Genomic DNA, 12,520 nt, shown 5'->3' with positions numbered 1-12,520 from the left:
GACTTAATAAAACTTGCAAAGTCAAACATCATTACAATAAAAGATTATGCTGTTTAATGTCTTCATTTACTGTACTACTTTTGTACCCCAGTTAGAGTTTGTTAAAATAAATATATACTACTATGAACAGCAGGTTTTTAAGATTATTAGAAATTGTCCTATTTAAATTAGAAGAGAGGAAAGGGAGCTCTTAACCCTTTCAGGGTCCAAGGCCCAAATCTGGAGTCACGCACCAGTGTCCAAGAATTTAAAAAAAAAAAAATTTGTTATTTTTTCTTATGAAATCGTAGAGAATCTTTTTGTGAAGGTAATAAAACAAAAAGTACGAAATTTGGTGGAAAATTGACGAAATTATGCTCTCGCGAATTTTGATGTGTCAGCGATATTTACGAATAGGCGATTTTGCCGAATTTGACTCCCATTTTGGGCCAATTACATTATTCCAATCAACCAAATTCTTAGCTATTTCACTAGTATTACTTCTATTCTATCGATTGAGCACAAGAAATCGCCAAGTCAACTGCTTCAACTACAAAATAAAGTGATCGGAAATTGTTAATTTGGCCAATTTAACACAAAGTTCAAAATATTCCAATTTCAAAATAGGGTCCAGAATGAACAATGTAAGCATTCCTGGCACTAAATTAACATTTCCTCTGTTCATTAGTTATGTTTTGAGGCTTTACAAATAAATTCCATTTTGATTTTTTATTTACATAATGAATTTTTATTCACACCAAAAAATAGAAGATTTACTGTTATGCAATACTGTAATAATTGTATAAATATCATCACCATATTTGTGAATGTATATTAGACCCACCAGCTGACGTGTATTAGACGTGTGAGGTCGTTTGTTTACTCTTGAATATCGGCAAAAATTTAACATTTCCGCTACTTTGAGCTCAGTTTCAAGCCATTTCCAATGCTAAAACCAATCAAAATCATCTCTATTTCTGTAATATGTCTTCCATTCTATCAAATGAGACCAAGAAATCGCAAATACAACTATAAAAAACATACGAAAAAACACTGCAAAGTTGCTGTTTTAATCGAAAAATCATGATTTCATTTTTTTTCTCTCATTATACACAGTGTGCTGCAGGATCTGTTTTATGTGGTGCACACATACCACATAGATGTATTCTCTCATATCTAGGCCCAAATGTACCACTCACAGTTTATCAGAGTGAGCTGAGCTCATGGCGTAGATCTACGGTTTGGACCCTGAACGTAAAGCCGTAGATCTACGGGACGGACCCTGAAAGGGTTAAACAGTAATGAAAAGTACTGTACACACACACACACACATACACACACACTTAAAAATATAATTCAAAATACAGTATTCATAAGCAAACAAAATTCCCAGAAGAAAAACTATTAATTTTTTGAACATTCTGAGAAACAAAACAAATCAAGAACCAAAACAAAGGATACGTGAAACAAATCAGTATATTAACAGCATTTAAACAATTTCAATAGTACAGCTCACGCAGCAGGATACAGTATATATTTCAATCAGAAAATGTGAGAATATTTTGAACAGGCCACTGCGATATAAGCTCACTTGGGTCAAACATCAGAAAGAATTTTGTGTTATTTTCACAATAGCAAAGCATTGATAGAATAGTCACTATTAACAAAACCTTAGAACCGGTATCACTGTATCATAAAAGTAATGGTACCATAAAAGCAATGGCATTGGTTAGCAGGTCTTGAGTCCTGGAGGTGAAAAGTACAGTGCCTGAACTCTAAAAGGAAGTGGGGAGGGGGATATCTGCTGTGTGGAGGAACATCTAAACTGTCGTATCTACATTTCTCTGGCATGTAGAGAAGAGAGATATGTAAATAACCAAACAAATGTATTTTTAATACTGTACAAACATCTCTCAAAAAGATTAGAACTAAGGACATGATAAGAGAAGAAACCTGCTATAAGAAGTCTCTCTGAAAGCAAACTGGAGAAACAATCTTAAAACATTCAGCATGTAACAGAGACACAGATGAAAACAAAGGAGGTGGAGTGCCAATTAAAAAGAAAAAAAAAACAAAAACAAGATACAAGCATTAAAAGCAAAGACAATATTGAAATTTTAGTGGTCGAGTCTCAAAAAATTAAAATTATTACAAGCAATTATATACAATTAAGAAAAAAATCATAAGTCAGAGAGGGAGGTGGAGACCAAATTATTTCACGCAATGAAAATAAAAGTATAATACAAAGATTAAAGGGGCTGGAAAAAGAGATGGGAAATAATCATTAGAGATAAAAGAAAAAAGAGAGGATAACTTTAGGGCAGGACAAATCAGCAGTAAGCTAAATTCCTTACCAGCAATAATGAATAAATTATATACCTGGAAAGGGTTTTAGAGGCTAACACCCCTGTGGCCTGGTCAAAGACTGGGCTGCGAGGCTCGGCCAAGAGAAAACTTACATTACAGAAGAAAGTATATTATATTCATTTCCCACATTCATTACATGAATTATTCTCCCCTGGGTGTCCAGGAGTGTGATTCACGCACTAAGTGAAATTCTACTGTATAGGATATTTTATGAAGCAGAGTATTTAAAAAATGATAATGAATAACAGAAGCCATGAATCAATAGGGCAAGACAGATATTAATACAGCACTGTAGAATACTTCATAAAGGTCAAAAAGCAAGGAAAACAGTGGATAAAATTAGAAGTACAACAGTAGAGTGGAAGCAAATGAATTATTTAAATTTACAAAGAATAAGCAAAGCGTGCAGGCAGTACAAAGACTTAAGAGTGATAGTAAATTTGTTGACTCGGAGAAAATGTGTTACTTACAAAATACGAAATACTGTATCAGAGTCTTATTTACAAGGGAAAAAAAAAAAAAGAGCCATCAGCAGAGGAGACACAACTAGAGTTAATAAATAATTAATGGATACTGATAAAGAATACAAGTCACAATACTGTGGTTGGAACATTTCACATCTCTCTCAATACGAAGTAGAAACTATAGACATTTTATTTAAGATTCATTATCTCAGAACTTGATAATAGTCCAGAATGGACCAAAATTTAGTCTAAGGTTACTTCTCTGAAGAGTGGGTTAGTTGTAAGTCTTAATAAAAAAAATCAATGGGACCAAATGGAATATCACACTGGATTTTGAAGGAGTGTCAATTTAGTAATCCATTCACAATTTCCTTTACAAAACTTTGCTAATCAATGTAAAATGACAAACATTTACAAAAGATCTTCAGGGCAAGTGATGATACAATATACAGGGTGAGATCTGTCAAATACACCATATCCTAGTATATTTCACAATTTGTTTTTACATAACTGTTGTCTAGTGTGGTGATATGGTGACTTGGTTGTGTTAGATGCTCTTACAGTGAAAGTGGCAGTGCCCTGTTACAAGCAGTGGTGCTGTGTTAGAATATCCATGGTTGCTGGTGATGGTGCTGTTAGAACATACCTGGTTGTTCATGGTGCTGTGTTACAACATACTGGGTAGTGTTCGTGGTGCTGCAATGTCAGTACATACTTGGTTGTGTTATTGGTGGTGGTGTGTTAGAACATCCACTGTCGTGTTCGAACATATCTGATTGGTGGTGGTGCTATCTTACAACACACATGGTTGTGTTAGAACATCCACTGTTGAATGGTTGCACCTTGAACCCTTTTCTTCTTGGCTTTGTTCTCTGTGATGATGAGTTTGGCCTTTTTGCAAGGTGTCAAAATTATCATTATCAATAATCATAATACGTATTCATGAAAAGAAGTAAACCTCCACTGGCCACTAACCATTATCAATATAACACAGGAATGTTGACAACTCAGTAATATTAAGTGGCCTGTTGGTAAATGGTATACCTGGAGGGTGTTCCAGGGGTCAATGCCCAGTCCATGACCAGTGCTCAGTTCACAGCCAAAAGCAGAGAGTAAGATGTATGGGCAAGCCTCCCTATACCTGTTACCTGTTCTACATAGCAATAAGAAGATACCTGGGCAGTGACCAACTGTTATAGGTTGCATCCTGGGGAGGTGGTTAGTATACTATAGACTGGGCTGGAATTAAAATGAGCTCAGGTAGGATGACAGCCTTAGCTTGTAAAAATTAACTTCATAAAAAATACTGATTCAGAGCAATGACTAATTCTTTCTTAAGGACTGATAGTGAACACCACTGCTAGTGAATGCAATATGATCAATATGAAAGCTGGTATGTAAGATACAGGACAATTAATCTCATTAGATTGAACATGTAACATCTACACAACACTTCGCAACAGTTTACTGAAAAACCATCTAGAATTATGGAGGAAAGATAAACCACAAATATGCTTGTCAGATGAACACTAACAACACTGGAAGTACTGCATAAACAAAGTGACAACATCTAATAAATTTGCATGGTGCTAAACTCATCATCACATTAGAAATAAAAGAAGTGCACAGAATCTGCAGCTTTTCAGCAGCATTATAAAGAGTAAGGCCATTCAACAAAGCCAAGGTAGTTTCAGCACTGCTATTTGATAAAACTACTGATGGGTAGACAGAGTGAAACATGCTAACCCACTGTGTAACACTTAACCATACCAGCTACAATGGAACTACATTTAATTATGATTCAATAAATCCTTGCAACATTAATGTAAACTCCCTATGTGGAGTTTTCACTTTACATCATTATCACCATTGTGCTTTTGTCTACTAAGTATGTTTTAGTCTTATTTATTTTGTGTCTGTTGAGCTGACAATTAAAAAAGTATTAAGCACATGTATAAACACACTTCCTTTACCCAGCACCAATTACAAGGAGGCCCCACTCATACAGCAGCTTAGATTCTGGGCTACCACTGTAAAGTGAAACATAGCCTTGTTTCACTTTCAAATGCATTTAAAAGCTTGATGACATGTTTACTCTATCACATACTAAGTGAGCTAGGCCTAAAAAGTGCATATACAGTACACACACTACTTACTTTAAAATATTTTCAGCCTTATAGTGAGTAGTGAATATATTTATTGTAGGAAGTATGAATAAATGAAGAATGGGTATAATTGAAAACCTCAGGATTAGAGAAACTCTGTAAAGCAGGGCCCTGTTGTATTACATTACAAAAAACACATCCTTTCCCCAGACCCAGCCATTCACTTAGAACAAATAAGCATTCCTTTAACTGTGCAAAAAATTAGTTTAGTACAATACACTATCTTGAACTGTTAAGTGTGAAAACATTTCAACTGTGCTATTAGTTTAGTAAAATTCCTCCAATCCCAACTCACGAAATCATAATGACATGACTGCAAACAAACCACACCACGCGCTGGCCTGGAGTTTTACGACTCACTCGCCATGAGTTCAATCCCCAACCGTGGCGTGGTTTCTTCCTATCCCATGTGTCAACAATTATGGTACTTTACCTCAAAGCTTTTCCTTACCCTGTGCCATCTGTTAGTTTAATATAAATGCTTAAGTTTTCTAGTAAAATTTCGCACAACTGTGAAAAGTTTCAGCACATCAAAGCGTAAAGTTGGTCATAAAATAAAGAAAAAGTTTGTATAAAGTTATGGAACACCAGTTAGGAGCAATTACCAACCACCAAAAATGAAAACACATTTTTATATAAGCATTTTAATAAAAAGAATAAGAAATCCCTTAAAATAAATGACTATTTGTTTATATTTATTTATATATTATATATATACATATCCATCTATTTATCTCAATGTGCACCATTTATAAAACAATTTAACCTGAAATAAAAAGTTAAGGAAAAGTTGTAATGAAGTGGCACTTAACAATGGTGAGTGACAGTGTCATCTCATTCTTCAATGTATGGACCCTAGATATGAAAAACTTATTCTATCATCAAAACTTTTTAACCCTTTCAGGGTCCAAGGCCAAAATCTGGTGTCCCAGTGTCCAAGAATTTAAAAAAAAAAAAAATGTTATTTTTTCTTATGAAATGGTAGAGAATCTTTTTGTGAAGGTAATAAAACAAAAAGTACAAAATTTGATGGAAAATTGACGAAATTATGCTCTCGCGAATTTTGATGTGTCAACAATATTTACGAATCGGCGATTTTGCCGACTTTGACTCCCATTTTAGGCCAATTACATTATTCCAGTCAACCAAATTCTTAGCTATTTCACTAGTAATACTTCTATTCTATCAATTGAGCACAAGAAATTGCCAAGTGAACTGTTTCAACTACAAAATAAAGTGATTGGAAATTGGTAATTTGGCCAATTTAACACAAAGTTCAAAATATTCCAATTTCAAAATAGGGTCCAGAATAAACAATGTAGGTATTCCTGGCACTAGACTAACATTTCCTCTGTTCATTAGTTACGTTTTGAAGCTTTACAAATAAATTCCATTTTGATTTTTTATTCACATAATGAATTTTTATTCACACCAAAAAATAAAAGATTTACTGTTATGCAATATTGTAATAATTGTATAAATATCATCACCACATTTGTGAATGTATATTAGACCCACCAGCTGGAGTGTATTAGACGTGTGAGGTCGTTTGTTTACTCTTGAACATCAGCAAAAATTTAACATTTCCGCTATTTTGAGCTCAGTTTCAAGCCATTTCCAGTGCTAAAACCAATCAAAATCATCTCTATTTCTGTAGTGTGTCTTCCATTCTATCAAATGAGACCAAGAAATCGCAAATACAACTATAAAAAACATACGAAAAAACTCTGCAAAGTTGCTGTTTTAATCGAAAATCACGGTCTCAGTTTTTTTCTCTCATTATACAGTGTGCTGCAGGATTTGTTTTATGTGGTGCACACATATCACATAGATGTATTCTCTCATATCTAGGCCCTAATTTACCACTCACAGTTTATCAGAGTGAGCTGAGCTCATGGCATAGATCTATGGTTTGGATCCTGAACGTAAAGCCATAGATCTACGGGACAGATCCTGAAAGGGTTAAATACTACACTGAAATTGAGTTAGGATTTCATTCTGGTTTAATCATTTTAAGTCATTAGGAATGCAAAACTTATCATCTCATTCTAAATAGCAAAACACTATCATATACAGAGGTACCTCGAATTTCAACCATAATTTGTTCCAGAAGGCTGTTCGAGTGCCGTTACCGAACGGATTTGTTCCCATAAGGAATAATGTAAATTAGATTAGTCCATTTCAGACCCCCCAAAATACTTACAAAAGCACTTACAAAAATACACTTACAAAATTGTTCAAGTTGGGAGCCATTCAAAATATGAGGTACCACTGTACTAATCTTCTCTCTAGTCATTAAGACTAAAATTTCATATAGTGAAACTTTATTATTCACTACTTGGGAATACACATATAACACTGATTTGCAGCAAGATCCTACAAATTAACTAACAAGTGTGCCCAATCGTTCACAAGTATTTTGCAGATCTCTATCCATAACAAGGTAGTGAGTTCCCAGTAAAAATATAAATCCTGTAATTGAAGGAAAAACTATTTCATACACATACACTTCGTAACATTGGTGTTTCATGCAGGTGAAACTTATCACTCTGACTTTTTCAGAGAAAATATGATATAGTACATGTCTACAGGAATGAGACAGGCAACCATCATTGATTAGTGAATTCAAGTTTATTGCCACAAACACACATCATTATTTTACTCCAAGCCAAGATATGCAACATTTTATATTAGTTGAGATAATGGGAGGCTGGTTACACACCCCAGGCATTTAATATAAATAAAATGGGATGTTGGAGTGTGAGTAGGGTAATATTTTGTAAAGGGATTCAGGGAAACTGACTAGCCAGACTCGAGTCCTGGAAATGGGAAGTGCAATGCCTGCACTTTAAAGGAGGGGTTTGGGATATTTGGAAGTATGGAGGGACATCTAAACTGTCGTATCTGAGTGCCTCTGCGAAGACAGTAATTATGTACGAGTGATGGTGAAAGTGTTGAATGATGATGAAAGTGTTTTCTTTCTTTCTGGATCATCCTGCCTCGGCGGGAAATGGCTGTGTTAAAAAAAAAAAGGGATGTTTGCTTTGCACTGTAGATTTAGGTTAAACTTCAGAATGCATCCCAGAAAGGCATAAGAAGCATTCTCATCTATATACAGTGAACAAGTCATGTGAATCATTCCAACCTATATTTCAGGCCATTCTAAAACTTAAACAGTGAGCATGGAGATACCAACACTAAGAAGCTCCAATAATGGTATGTCCCACACTGCCAGATGTAAACTGTATGTTTATTATATTGTGATAGTGACAGTTAAAGATACCACTCTATAACCTATGTATAGTTTCTAGTAGTCTGTAAGCATTAGGATTGGTCTGCCCGAAATGCTCAGGCATGTTAGTGGCTGTCTTTGTACTTAACATTTTATAACATGTAAATCACACTGTAACCTTTACAAAGAAATAAACATTGTATTGTACTGTAAACTTAAATGTAGGTTAAATTACGTTAGTCTAACCTAGAATAAAAAGATTCAATATTTGTAGCTGTTTAGAGCAGGCAGAAATCATGTAAAAAACTGCCTCTGTTACTAAGAGATAGAATAAAAGGCACAATATGCAGCATTCTCACTTAGAATGAATAGTATAACAATATCTGTTATATAAGGTTCAAGTTCTAAACTATGTCATTGTTTGGAGATTCTTAAAATAAATTCTTGTTTATCTGATAGTAATGAGTATTACTTGCGAATTTAGTGTCTGCGGAACCTCTATGAATTTAAACTTGTGAATGACAAGGTTTCACTTTATTTTTTTTTTTTTTATTATCACACTGGCCGATTCCCACCAAGGCAGGGTGGCCTGAAAAAGAAAAACTTTCACCATCATTCACTCCATCACTGTCTTGCCAGAAGGGTGCTTTACACTACAGTTTTTAAACTGCAACATTAACACCCCTCCTTCAGAGTGCAGGCACTGTACTTCCCATCTCCAGGACTCAAGTCCGGCCTGCCGGTTTCCCTGAATCCCTTCATAAATGTTACTTTGCTCACACTCCAACAGCACGTCAAGTATTAAAAACCATTTGTCTCCATTCACTCCTATCAAACACGCTCACGCATGCCTGCTGGAAGTCCAAGCCCCTCGCACACAAAACCTCCTTTACCCCCTCCCTCCAACCCTTCCTAGGCCGACCCCTACCCCGCCTTCCTTCCACTACAGACTGATACACTCTTGAAGTTATTCTGTTTCGCTCCATTCTCTCTACATGTCCGAACCACCTCAACAACCCTTCCTCAGCCCTCTGGACAACAGTTTTGGTAATCCCGCACCTCCTCCTAACTTCCAAACTACGAATTCTCTGCATTATATTCACACCACACATTGCCCTCAGACATGACATCTCCACTGCCTCCAGCCTTCTCCTCGCTGCAACATTCATCACCCATGCTTCACACCCATATAAGAGCGTTGGTAAAACTATACTCTCATACATTCCCCTCTTTGCCTCCAAGGACAAAGTTCTCTGTCTCCACAGACTCCTAAGTGCACCACTCACTCTTTTTCCCTCATCAATTCTATGATTCACCTCATCTTTCATAGACCCATCCGCTGACACGTCCACTCCCAAATATCTGAATACGTTCACCTCCTCCATACTCTCTCCCTCCAATCTGATATTCAATCTTTCATCACCTAATCTTTTTGTTATCCTCATAACCTTACTCTTTCCTGTATTCACCTTTAATTTTCTTCTTTTGCACACCCTACCAAATTCATCCACCAATCTCTGCAGCTTCTCTTCAGAATCTCCCAAGAGCACAGTGTCATCAGCAAAGAGCAGCTGTGACAACTCCCACCCTGTGTGTGATTCTTTATCTTTTAACTCCACGCCTCTTGCCAAGACCCTCGCATTTACTTCTCTTACAACCCCATCTATAAATATATTAAACAACCACGGTGACATCACACATCCTTGTCTAAGGCCTACTTTTACTGGGAAAAAATTTCCCTCTTTTCTACATACTCTAACTTGAGCCTCACTATCCTCGTAAAAACTCTTCACTGCTTTCAGTAACCTACCTCCTACACCATACACTTGCAACATCTGCCACATTGCCCCCCTATCCACCCTGTCATACGCCTTTTCCAAATCCATAAATGCCACAAAGACCTCTTTAGCCTTATCTAAATACTGTTCACTTATATGTTTCACTGTAAACACCTGGTCCACACACCCCCTACCTTTCCTAAAGCCTCCTTGTTCATCTGCTATCCTATTCTCCGTCTTACTCTTAATTCTTTCAATTATAACTCTACCATACACTTTACCAGGTACACTCAACAGACTTATCCCCCTATAATTTTTGCACTCTCTTTTATCCCCTTTGCCTTTATACAAAGGAACTATGCATGCTCTCTGCCAATCCCTAGGTACCTTACCCTCTTCCATACATTTATTAAATAATTGCACCAACCACTCCAAAACTATATCCCCACCTGCTTTTAACATTTCTATCTTTATCCCATCAATCCCGGCTGCCTTACCCCCTTTCATTTTACCTACTGCCTCACGAACTTCCCCAACACTCACAACTGGCTCTTCCTCACTCCTACAAGATGTTATTCCTCCTTGCCCTATACACGAAATCACAGCTTCCCTATCTTCATCAACATTTAACAATTCCTCAAAATATTCCCTCCATCTTCCCAATACCTCTAACTCTCCATTTAATAACTCTCCTCTCCTATTTTTAACTGACAAATCCATTTGTTCTCTAGGCTTTCTTAACTTGTTAATCTCACTCCAAAACTTTTTCTTATTTTCAACAAAATTTGTTGATAACATCTCACCCACTCTCTCATTTGCTCTCTTTTTACATTGCTTCACCACTCTCTTAACCTCTCTCTTTTTCTCCATATACTCTTCCCTCCTTGCATCACTTCTACTTTGTAAAAACTTCTCATATGCTAACTTTTTCTCCCTTACTACTCTCTTTACATCATCATTCCACCAATCGCTCCTCTTCCCTCCTGCACCCACTTTCCTGTAACCACAAACTTCTGCTGAACACTCTAACACTACATTTTTAAACCTACCCCATTCCTCTTCGACCCCATTGCCTATGCTCTCATTAGCCCATCTATCCTCCAATAGCTGTTTATATCTTACCCTAACTGCCTCCTCTTTTAGTTTATAAACCTTCACCTCTCTCTTCCCTGATGCTTCTATTCTCCTTGTATCCCATCTACCTTTTACTCTCAGTGTAGCTACAACTAGAAAGTGATCTGATATATCTGTGGCCCCTCGATAAACATGTACATCCTGAAGTCTACTCAACAGTCTTTTATCTACTAATACATAATCCAACAAACTACTGTCATTTCGCCCTACATCATATCGTGTATACTTATTTATCCTCTTTTTCTTAAAATATGTATTACCTATAACTAAACCCCTTTCTATACAAAGTTCAATCAAAGGGCTCCCATTATCATTTACACCTGGCACCCCAAACTTACCTACCACACCCTCTCTAAAAGTTTCTCCTACTTTAGCATTCAGGTCCCCTACCACAATTACTCTCTCACTTGGTTCAAAGGCTCCTATACATTCACTTAACATCTCCCAAAATCTCTCTCTCTCCTCTGCATTCCTCTCTTCTCCAGGTGCATACACGCTTATTATGACCCACTTCTCGCATCCAACCTTTACTTTAATCCACATAATTCTCGAATTTACACATTCATATTCTCTTTTCTCCTTCCATAACTGATCATTTAACATTACTGCTACCCCTTCCTTTGCTCTAACTCTCTCAGATACTCCAGATTTAATCCCATTTATTTCCCCCCACTGAAACTCTCCTACCCCCTTCAATAACAAAATACCTTTCCCAATAAATTTATGTACATTTAATTTCTACACTAAACAGAACCAAAATACCTACACACCTAAGATAATTTTACTATTGATGGTTAAGTTACTACTGTACTGGACTAATACTTCAGCAAGACTGAGATGCCCCATCTTACTGCCCAGTGACTATAATTCAACTTGCCAAAGATCCCTTCCTCCAATCTTTAGAATCCCATTTGTACTGGAGAAATAAGTAGTGAAAAGCTAGATGAGGAAATTACAGTGGTACCACAAGTTACGAACTTAATTCGTTCCAGAAGGCTGTTTGAGTGCCGATACCAAACGAATTTGTTCCCATAAGGTATAATGTACATTAGATTAGTCTGTTTCAGACCCCCAAAAATACATTTACAAAAGCACTTACAAAAATACACTTACATAACTGTTTGAGTTGGGAGCTGTTCGAAACTTGAGGTACCACTGTATTATTAAAAAACATACTGCACCTTAACTCTAATGTTAAATAAATGCCAGTATTTTAATACTATGAACTATCTATGTTTTGAAACCAGTTTCAAAAAATACAACAGCAATCCTTCAGTAATGTAAAAGCATTTTAATACCAAATATATGTACTTCAGATGTTAGGTTAGGTAAGGTTTGTCAGGTAACAGGACAAGAGTTTCCTGACAGGTCTTAGTCATATGACGACCCACAGTGTACTTG

General features: G+C 36.3%; 1 protein-coding gene across 15 annotated transcripts in view; it reads right to left on the bottom strand.

The window, feature by feature from the left end:
* Nucleotides 1-12,520, bottom strand: part of LOC128694131 (putative divalent cation/proton antiporter TMEM165) — a 70,036-nt gene that overhangs the window by 29,242 nt on the left and 28,274 nt on the right. The gene's annotated exons all lie outside the window — the stretch shown is intronic.

Source organism: Cherax quadricarinatus, chromosome 43, assembly GCF_038502225.1.
Source record: "Cherax quadricarinatus isolate ZL_2023a chromosome 43, ASM3850222v1, whole genome shotgun sequence".
NCBI lineage: Eukaryota > Metazoa > Arthropoda > Malacostraca > Decapoda > Parastacidae > Cherax > Cherax quadricarinatus.
This window is presented reverse-complemented; position numbering and strand designations above follow the sequence as displayed.